Raw genomic sequence first — 10,747 nt, forward strand, 5'->3', positions numbered from 1 at the left:
CCAAAGCAAACAGCACTTCCACAAAAACTCTCTGAACTGGCTTTTAGTTGCTGGACAAAAGAGTGGCAGCTGATGAACCACTTCGCTTATTGTCCCATCTAATTTCTATTTCATAACAGCAACCCGGCACTGCAGGCAAAGCACTTCAGGAGGCAAAGCACCACTCGGGTGGTTGAGCAGATCTGACCTTCAGCCTCCTGCCTCATCGCAGTGCTCCAGGTGTGCCACGACTGCCCAGAACCGTGCTGCCTGCAGTGCTTTCTTCTTTAACCGCAGGGTAAGCAGCACTGAGCCAGCCCGGGCATCTGGCGGGCTCTATGTGGCTAAGTGCTTTTGAACGGCACTGGAGGAGCCAGCACATGCCGGTGGGTCTGTCCACGTGCAGAGCTACGAGATGCTCTCTCACAAACACATTTCTAGTGCACATAACTCTCATTCTAATCATGGAGTCAGTCCTGTTTCAGTGGAGATTTACAGAGAGGGGTTTTTTCTCAGAAGTAATAATAGATGGACAGCAGGAAAGAGAAGAAATTAATGAACACCATAATTATTCCCAAAGTTGCAAATAGGAGTGATTCCTCACCCTGAGACAACTCTGGAAAACAAGATTAAAATGCTTAGGGGACATATTCTCAAAACTGTAGGTAATAGAACAGATAAAATGTATTTACAGTAACTCACAGGGGACATGTACTTTCTATTCTGCTGAGGAATGTAATATTCCACTCCTCATTACATAGTTAAAAGGGTGCCCTAAAAAAAGCAACTTAACAAAGCATCTTTAATGGCAACTGGGTCCGGTTCCAGAAACACAAGCTCTCTTCTGCCCCGCACACCAAGGTGCAACAAGAAACACAACAACCATCTGCAGGAACACCCAGCACATAAGCGACATTAATAATCTATGCAAACAGCACAATTTAACAACCGGCAAAAAGAAGGCTGGAATGGGAGGTGGGCTACAACAACGTTCCCTCCACTGACACTTTCTAAGAGGAGGAGGACGGCAGGCTTGCCTTCCCCAACTTCCCCGGTGCCCGCAAAGCTATGGCTGCCAGCTAACAGACTGTGCCTGAAGTACCCACCAGCAGAAACAATTTGTCATGTGTCAGATCAAATAAACTCTTATGAGACCACTGTACTCCCTGAAGCAGACGGCTGCCAAACTCCAAAGGAGAAATCCAAGAAACCTAGCTGGCCAGTGTCAGACCCAAGTGCTTACGAAGACCAGCACACTTTTCATTTTTAAAACACATCAGTACAACGCAATCTGTTCCTGTGCAGCGCTCCCATGCGAGGCAGCCATCAACAATATCCATTACTAAAAAGAATTCGGTGTTTAAATTATCACACTGGAATGAAGCTCCTCATAGCCCAGAAACTTCACGTTCCACATCCAGCGGCACAGCATCTCGCTCATCGTAGGGAGGCATTAAGAGGGCTAATGTTTGTCAAAGTGCCTTGGCGTGGTAAGGTGCTGCAATGGATTACCATCCATCTGAGCAAGCACTCCTCCTCTCCCAGCCAGGCTCGCGCTCTCTCACTAGAAGTTAATTCCCCCAAAACTGAATTACAGATTACTTTTTTTTCTTTTAAATAGTCCTAGAGCCTTTTATTTTTGTTCACTCCTAAGCGCTATCATAGCTTCCCACGCCCTGGGCTTGTGTCATTCCAGACATTGTGTCGAGGCCCCTTGCAGGTCCCCCATTTGCAGCACAGTCCTGCAAGAACCATTAAAGCACAGGCTCTGGACTCCCAGCACTGGCCCTGCTGCAGGGCACATCATTCTCTCTCTGTTATCCTGCTGGACAGGAGAATGAGCCCCTAAACCTGTTCTGGGCACATCTGCAAGATTTAATCATGCCAGCCAGTACTGTGGGGAACCAAAATCACTCACCTGCTCCTGCAAAGATGAAGCTTATGCACGTACTGGTCCGCAGAGGGCAAATCCCTCAGCGCAGGGCTCAGCCACCTGCTCCAGATGTTACAGATGCCAGCGTGTTTCATATGGGGTCGGCCACCCGAGCCCCAGCATGGCCAGGAAAACCTTTCCTTCCATAGAAGATAAATAATGGCCTCAGAAAAGTTTATCTGCAAGAGGCCTGAGGTCCTTGGATAGGAAGCTTGACCAGCCCACAGAGGAGGTTAGCTTAGCACAATGTGAGAGCGATCAGAAAAAAGGCAGGAGATCCACAGGAAGGACATGAGAAGTAGGAGATGCTACATTGAGTCATCAAAAAGCAACTGCCTGCCCCAAAACCCAGCAATGGAGCCTCGAGTGACACTACATATCAACAAAAAGAAGTGAGAAAAGGAAAAAAATGGCAGCCTAAAGCAAGGAACAAGGGAAGAACAAGGTGGCAGGCACAGGGCATTCCCCTTGGTATTGGCAGTACCAGCGCAAACCTCAGCTGCATGGTTTTTTTTCCAGAATTTATTTAAAGAGCATCTGATGCCTCATGACAAGTTATATTTAGACACTGGTTTATCTGTACCAGGACTCGTCTCCAGCCATAGGGACTGGCATCAAGCACAGGACATCGTCTTGCCAGCCTTACTTGGACAGGATTGTTGTTTCCTACAAGCATCTCATCCAGCACAGAAAACACCATCAGCCGGTACGTGCACCAGGAGAGCTGTAAAGTACTTGTGGGACTGCTTTCCAGCAAGGAGAAAACATAGGCTGTTACTGTAATACAGAAAGTGTTAAACCAAGATCTCATGAAGGAGGAGGTTAGCAGACAGAAGTCTGTCATTTACAGCAATGCTTTTCAGGCACTTAACAGCTGCAGAGATGCCAGTCAAGCACCAGGTTTCCACAGCCTCTCCCAGGCTTTACATGCTCCAATTTCGACCCAACAGCTCTTTGGACAGTGACCCACCCCGGGTCAGCCAGCAGTGAGCAGAGCCAGCACCAGGCATAGCCAGCCCTTGCCCGCAGCCACCCCACTGCCCTGGCCCAGGATCCATTTGCAGGCAGGTTAAGTAGGCAAAGCTTTAGGCATCAATCCAGGACACGGCTTGAACTCAAATCTCTGAGCAGAGGATGGGGGGTCCGCCTCTGAAGAATTTACCTTTTTTTCAGCTCTCTGACTTGGACAGATTTCAGAGAGAAATGAAAGGGCTATAGTGTGCTGCAGGAGTCCAGGGCACCTGCACTGATTTCCTCAGCAAATTCTGCTTATGTTTCTAAACAATGGAAAATTTCCCAAACACTAAGAGACGACAAAACCCATGCTAGCCACCAGAAAACAGCCAGAATTCAACAATGCTCCAGCTAGCAATCTCATTCTGCTCCTCAAGCGATCCTCCGCACAAACCCAAAGGAGCCCATTTACATCATCACCAATGAATTTCTTTACCAGTAGAAAACTTGTACAAGTGCCACGCTTGTGAGTGCCATTATGATTTCTAACAGCTTCCTGCTGACATTGAACAGACTTTCCAAGCTTCTCTGCATACATTTTGTACTTGATTACCCCACACTTGCTGGAAGAAAAGGAACAAAATGCACTCAAGAGCCATTTGCTTATTCCCGATTTGGGTACAACAATGTCGGATGCAACAACATCATTTTTACCTCCCGGCAACCTCATTCAAAGGAATGAGCACCTCTGTCCTGGCTTCGCTGGGATAATTTTCTTTCTAGTAGCTGGTATAGTGTTGTTTTGGATTCCATATGAGAAGAATGTTGATAACACACTGATGTTTTCAGTTGTTGCTAAGTAGTGTTTATACCAAGTCAAGGATTTTTCAGCTTCTCAGGCCCAGCCAGCAAGAAGGCTGGAGGGGCACAAGAAGTTGGGAGGGGACACAGCCAGGGCAGCTGACCCAAACTGGCCCAAGGGATATTCCATATCATGCAACGTCATGCCTAGAATATAAACTGGGGGCAGTTGGCCTGGGGAGGGGATCACCACTCAGGAACTAACTGGGCATCGGTCAGCAAGTGGTGAGCAATTGCATTGTGCATCACTTGCTTTGTATATTCCAATTCTTTTATTATTATTATTGTCATTTTGTTATTATCATTATTAGTTTCCTCCTTTCTGTCCTATTACACTGTCTTTATCCCAACCCATGAATTTTACTTTTTTTCCTGATTCTCTCCCCCATCCCACTGGGTCGGGGGGAAGCGAGTGAATGGCTGCATGGTACCTAGTTGCTGGCTGGGGTTAAACCACAAAAAACTCATACCCAGCCCTTTGGTTCTGTAACCCTGATGAGGACCCATCTCCACAAGCCATAATGCATTAAGCAACAATGCAGTATTCAAAACTAAGTCCAGAGCTTGCAGCAGAACTTAGATCACCCAAAGCTCCTGCTGGAAATTTTCCATAGTGTAACAGTTTATTTTGTGGGCACAAAGAGATCAAGAAAATTAAGTCAGAGTAAGAAGAAAAAAAGTCCCCCTAAAGTGAGTAACTGCACTAAAGCAGCACTTGTGAACAGGCCAAGTACATTTTAAGGGCTGTACATTTTCACTTCCACCGTCTTGGAAAAGAAAATGGAGTGACTTTGTTCTGTATGTATATTGTCCACCATTTGTTATTGTCTGTCTGTTGATGCTTACTTGAAAAACAAAATTTAATTAAACCCCACAGTACTGCATAGCCTGCCTTTGAAATATGCCCGCATTAGTGGATCATTACAGTAAATGAAATACAGCTTCATACCGTATTTTTCAAATAACGTCCCAAAACATTTACAAATTAAATAATACTCTTGCAGAGAGAAATTAAGAGACACAGTGTTTAGCAAGGGCAAAGAGATGCTTACAGATGAAGTCTGAAATGAGACATGGAGCCAGTGAGGCAGAGACATGCCAGAGGGCTCTTCTAGACCTTGTCGAGGCGGTTCTCTGTCTACCGGAAACTAGACAAAGAAAGAGTGTGCCGGTGCCAGGCAAGCAGAAAGGGCGGCATCCCCAAACTCCCAAGGAGGTTTCAGCATGAGCTCATTCAGGGTCTGGGGTGTGCTGGCATGGTCTGCCAAGCCAGAGAAGTGCCTGCACTCCTCTGCATGCAGGAGAGCTCAATGCACCTACACACCCTTTGCATCCTTTGGAAACTCAGCCAGAGCTGTACTGGTCATAGGGAAGTAAACCTTTGCAACTGACTCAGAGCAGTGAAAATCTGGACTCTGAATGGGCTGAAAAAAGGGATGCAGAAAGGTGCTCTGGGACAGGATGAGAAATACACTGCTAACATTTACAGGGAGGAGAAAAATAAAGGGAGCTTTGGTTTCTCGGGCTAAGTAAAAGCACAAGCAGGTTAGTGAGTCAGCGTTGGTCATAGCAGCAATGCCTGATGTGGAACAAAGCAAAGCAGCACATTAAAAAGCAAGTGAGTATTACATGAACCTTACAGCTCGGGCTTGGGCTTGAAGAGACCCAAGATTTGTCTCTTCCTTAATAGCATCTGGGGCGATAACAAGTATTCTTTGACAAATTATGTACTCTGAGAAATCATTTTCCCTAAACAAGTGTAGTTCATTACCGCACCCTTCTTCACATGAGCCTGGATAAGGCTGTGCCCTGCAGCTTCTACAGCCCCATCTCCATGGCGATGCACCAATGGAGGTACTGACTCTGGCAAGAAGGCAAACCTCCCCAAAGAAAAGGCTGAAGATGACAGAGCTCTCACCGTTGTGAGCCCCAGGGAAAGGTGGGCTGTATGCGCTGAACGCACGCAGCACTGGCAGGCAGGGCTTTTGTGAGAAGCAGAGCATGCCAGCCTATGGGCAGGCTGGAAATGAAGAAGAAAACCTTGCAAGGGCACCCCTGGATCCATTTTACAGGAAGACAGTAACTAAGATCCACAGCTGCTGCCCATGTCGGGGATCAGCAAGCAGCAGCCGAATTCCCGTAGGTCCTGCTGAGTTCTCATCAGCATGCTGAATCTATTATTTAAAGGGAAAACGTTCAGCCTGGCACATAATCATTAAAAGCTGTCAACTTCCAGCCTATGCAGGGCTTCCTCTGCAGAAAGGATCCTTCCCTGTGAATCAGGGACTCCTCACCAACTTCACGTCACAAAATTAAAATGAACAGCTGCGGCAGGGGGGTGATCCATTATGCATCGCCTTATCAGTCCTACAACAACAATGAGCACTGGGACCCCAAGACACTACATAGCAAGGTTAGGCAAAAACCGACAGAATATAGAAAATGTAGCCCAGGAGCCTTCCTAAAGGAAAAATACGGTGGTAGGGGGGCATTGGGAGTGACGTAACAGAGCTGGTACACAGAGCATCCTTTCTGAACTGGGGAAGGAGACTCCGACAAGGCCATGGGGGTCCCAAACTGTCGAAAGCAAAGCAAGTGCAGCACTCGTGCACCAGCAAGGTGGCTGGCTCCCATATGCTGACATACCCTCCTCGCCTCCCACACCAAAGCCTCCATCGGTATCAACAACTTGTGTCCGCTTGCCCATACACCCCCACACCCGCTCTCCCATCAGCAGACAGAGTGAACGCTGCCCGGCAGCACTCAGGCAGATTCAGGTTGGCTTTGCGATTTCCAGGCTGTGGCAAAGCCTCCCTGACACTTAAAAGCAGCACAACCGGCTTGCATAGAAGATGAAGATTGCTGAGCCTCCTGCAGCCTTCCTGAGGTGAGAGCAATCTGTGAACGCTGTAATCATCAGGCAGCAGGAGTGTGCCGAAACCGGGGTGGCTAGACTGCAGCGTGAGAATAAAAATGATGGGGGCTTCACATTCACAGGTATTTCAAGAAACATGCTCATCTACAGCTCTCCAGCACTCTTCTCCACCTCTGAACATACCGAGAATGAGGTTTGAACATTTAAACAGACCAGACAGCTACTCCCAGTCTGCTGGAGGAAATAAAGGGAATGGGATGTCCGACAGGGAGGAGGGGGCGCAGGCCAGACATCTCTGAAAGTGCCTTGCTTCTGCAGTTCAAGGTTAAACATCTCCTTTGCACTAATTTCCAAGTCTGCCTCTCTCAAAAGCCGCGCCAGGTAATTAGAATCATTATAACTATTATTAGACCATAATATTATTATAGCATTTTTGCTACACTTGACATCTGTTGGCTGATAGACTTAACTGGTACATAAGAAATAATTGTGCATAGATTTCTTGCAAATGAGCACCAACACGGAAGACATTAAAGCGTTCTGCGTTGAAAAAGTTAATTTTATGGAAGCATGCTTGAAATAAAAATTCTAAAATTAACAGCTAAACCTTTAAAAACTCTCATTAAAGAAACTATTTGGGTTTAAAGTAGGCAGCCATTGAAAAAAATACTGACTTTTCTTTAGATGCTTAAAGGCATATACCTGGCTCGGTATATCCTTCAGATCAACATATGCATCTTCTTCCCACCTATTTCAGTGACCCAGAGGCTTCTAAATCATCCTTCCACCTTCCCTTCCCTCTCTCTGAAGCAGGCTTTTCAATTATTTGGGCAAAGAGTCTCACTGCACAGAGAACAAGTATAATCAGGACTCTTACAACCTGCTCACTGAAAATCTTATAGAATTATCAGCAAACACACATGTAGAATAAAATACAGCTTCTTGCATCCCACGAAGCCCAAAGGGCTTTGCAAACTGGACTTAGGATGCAATTTATCCACCACCGAGATTCAGCCATAATCCAGAGTGGAACACAATATTTCTACCAGTATTTAACTACAGCATGCAGTCCCCTGGAGAGAAGAAAGGAAGAATCCAACAGAAACCACAGGAATGTTTTAGGGAGGCTGATTTTCTCCCCTGAAACTGAAATTTGGTCAGGGCACCCACCATCAGCTGTGGACCAATAAAGGAGAACACACAGGGCATGGCTTCTCCATCCCGTTGATGATGAAGCAGAGCCTGAGCGAACAGCTGTGGCCAGGTACCTCAAGTTACCAGCCTTGAGAGGTAGAAGAGATGAAAACCACAGAGGAACCCTGTATTGTCCTTGAATTCAGTGGGGCCCAAATTTCACCCCACAGTTACACCGATGCAAAGAAAGATGGTATAGTGGGTGGAAGTGCACTTCAGAAATAGGCCAACCTCTTAAAATTCAAAAAGCTGAGCACAGCAGCTCAGTACTTACAGAACTCAGGGTGGTTAGAGGTGGTTCTCTTTGGACAGTGACGTTTTCGCCAGTTAAATGTATTTCAGTTAAAGTAACTCCTCTTCATTAAGCTGAGTTGCGCTGAGAAGGTGACCAGCAGAACCCTGGTAGAATGAGGTGTCCTGCAACCGCTCCCACAGCAACACACTATTCAGGGATAAAAATGAGTGTAATTAAATTTTCCAGAGCACGTAATTTTTTTTTCCAGAGCAGAGCAATCACACAAGAAACTTCAAATTGCTTGAGGAGAAAAATGTATTTTTACTGCCTTAGTCACATACAGACAAGCCTAACTCTCACTGAGGACTGGCCTACAGAAAAACAAAGGGGAGCAGGACACTACGGATGCAAATTGCCCCCATGCATACCCCTCTGCTACCAAAGCAGAGAAAGCTGGGGAGCTCTCGGTGCAAAGCAGGGCTGAGCGACCAGAGGATTGCCTCTGAGCAATCCCAGCGAATACCAGCGAGAAGCCCCAGTTAAGTGAGATTCATGAAAGCTCTTGAAAATTATCCACGTCTTCAGAAATGGGGCACAAGTCCCCCTCTACAGAGATCTGCCCACCACACCTCTGATCAGCACAACAGCATTAAAGCGGGCTTTTCACTCTATCAATCCACCACTTTCAGGCAAACCAGGGGAACTCGGACTAAGCAAGTTCACCTTAACGAGGCACAGTGCTCATTACTAACTAAGAAAAAAAAAAAAACAACAAAGCAACTCACACACACACACACTTTGGGGGTAGCCATCAACAATTCCCTGTCACAGAGGGAGAAAACCTCACGTATGGGCCCTCAGAGCTCAGTCCAGGTCTGCTTCTATTCATCTTTTTCATTAATGGCCTGAACAATGGAAGAGAAAGTACTTTTATAAAACCTGAAAGGATGCCCAGCAGTTAAGAGCTAGAAGCACTCCAAAGGTCATGATCAGAATTGATAAACTGAAGAAAAGTTCCAAAAACACCCAGGAATCCATAAAAAGAAAAGCAAGGAAAACAATGCAAAGAACTGCACTTGGAAACAGCAAAAACAAAGATCAAGCACACCAATACAACACGGGGGAAATCCCTCTGGACAGAGATAACGCTGAGGAAAATCGGGGACTGGACTAAAAATACGACATGTGTCAGTGTTGTGACACCACAGCGCCAGCTGCAAAGCTAAACATCATTCTGTGATTTAAGAGCATAAAATTCCTAATTTCGGGCTGGAAGGCCATGCTCAGTGCTGGGTATCGCACCTAAGAAAGTTGCAGACAAACCAGAGGGTCTGGACAACAAGCAGAGCAGTCAGTGGTGTAAAACGCAGCCGCATAGCAGCTGTTGAAGGGTTTCTCCATCCCTGCTCCCATCCAGGGTCCTTATCAGCTCTCAGCATTTAACAGCTGTTTACAAGGACAACCATCCATTGTGGTCCCCATTCTATGAAGGCAAGAGACAAAGTGGCCTGCCTAATTTGCTGCAAGGGCAAGTTAGATGAGGTATCAGGCCCTCCGAGACTGTGATTTCATCAAGTCCCAGAGGGAACTTGCTCCCATCCAGATCTGCACTAACATCCACCGCTGTCCAGTCTGGAGCCGAGTATCTCTCACCTGGCCTCAGGACAGGGGCACTGACAAGGAGGCTTTTCCAGCCCAGCATTTCATTTTAGCATCCTCCACCTAGCCAGTCCTATACCACTACAGCAGTGATATCTTACAGCTAAATTAACAGTCTTCTCTTCCCCAAAATACAATAGGGCTCCTCATCCTGCTGAAAGGGCACCCACACAGTAATGCAGAAGAAGCATAGCTGTAACTGTTTCAATCCACGTCTTCATTACCTTTCATAAACGAAGCTCTTCAGCTCAATTTGCCACCATGCTACTTTGGTGGTGAAGACGGCCTTCCCACACGCCATAGGGTGAGGGATGCTGACCTGGGCTGCCCATGGGGAAGGGCAAGGCTTCCCTCCTCCCCTCTTACCCCCAAACAGCCCCACTGACCAGTGCAATGGGCTGTAGCCACCACCCAATCGAGCAGGCAAGCCCTCCCTACCCCAGACAGAATAATTTGAGGCAGTAATTGCTGAAAGCAATTGAAATCACTGAAACAAGGTGCTTCAAATTGGGCGACAGCAGCTGTGCCTGCGCAGCTGATGCCATACACACACAGCTGCACCAAACCCCGACCGCAGGCTCTGCAAGAAATATGGCAAGGGGGCAAGACCTACAAATCTTATGCAAAAGCAGGGCTTAACTTCCAGGAACATTTAAGATTTCCCAGTGACTCAAGAGGATTTGGGGGTTTGTTTTTTTCTTTGACTCACAGCTTTAGAAGCAAGCTGCCTCATGAATCGCAGCCAGAAGTGATTTGACAAAGTCTTTGTTAGCACACGCGGTCTCCTTTCACGGGGCTATTTCCCAGAAGATCCCCAGTGTTGTGTCATTTTTCACTTCAGATGCTAAGAATATCTGTGTGTTAATAAAAAATAGTAACTAGCTTTATAGGGAACTTATCAACAAAGGGCTCAACAAATCTTCATTAAAGCTGATTCACCTACTTCACGAGTGCAAGTTGAACATTATTCCTCAGAGGGGAAAGCTGAGTGGTAAGAGAGCTGAGGTGGGTTATAAAAGCCACAGAGGGAGCCAGTTGCAGAGAGGATTAGCACATA

The 10,747-nt window shown here is 46.6% G+C and overlaps 1 protein-coding gene across 1 annotated transcript in view; it reads right to left on the bottom strand.

Moving 5' to 3' along the window:
* The window catches only part of SIL1 (SIL1 nucleotide exchange factor), a 95,607-nt gene extending 87,374 nt beyond the window's left edge, over positions 1–8,233 (bottom strand). The window contains exon 1 of the mRNA XM_010579162.1: positions 8,071–8,233. The gene's annotated coding sequence lies outside the window, so the exon portion shown is untranslated. The remainder of the gene's footprint in view (positions 1–8,070) is intronic.
* Positions 8,234–10,747: the final 2,514 nt, after the last annotated feature.

The sequence above is a fragment of the Haliaeetus leucocephalus genome, unplaced genomic scaffold (genome assembly GCF_000737465.1).
Source record: "Haliaeetus leucocephalus isolate CR32 unplaced genomic scaffold, Haliaeetus_leucocephalus-4.0 Scaffold656, whole genome shotgun sequence".
Classification (NCBI taxonomy): domain Eukaryota; kingdom Metazoa; phylum Chordata; class Aves; order Accipitriformes; family Accipitridae; genus Haliaeetus; species Haliaeetus leucocephalus.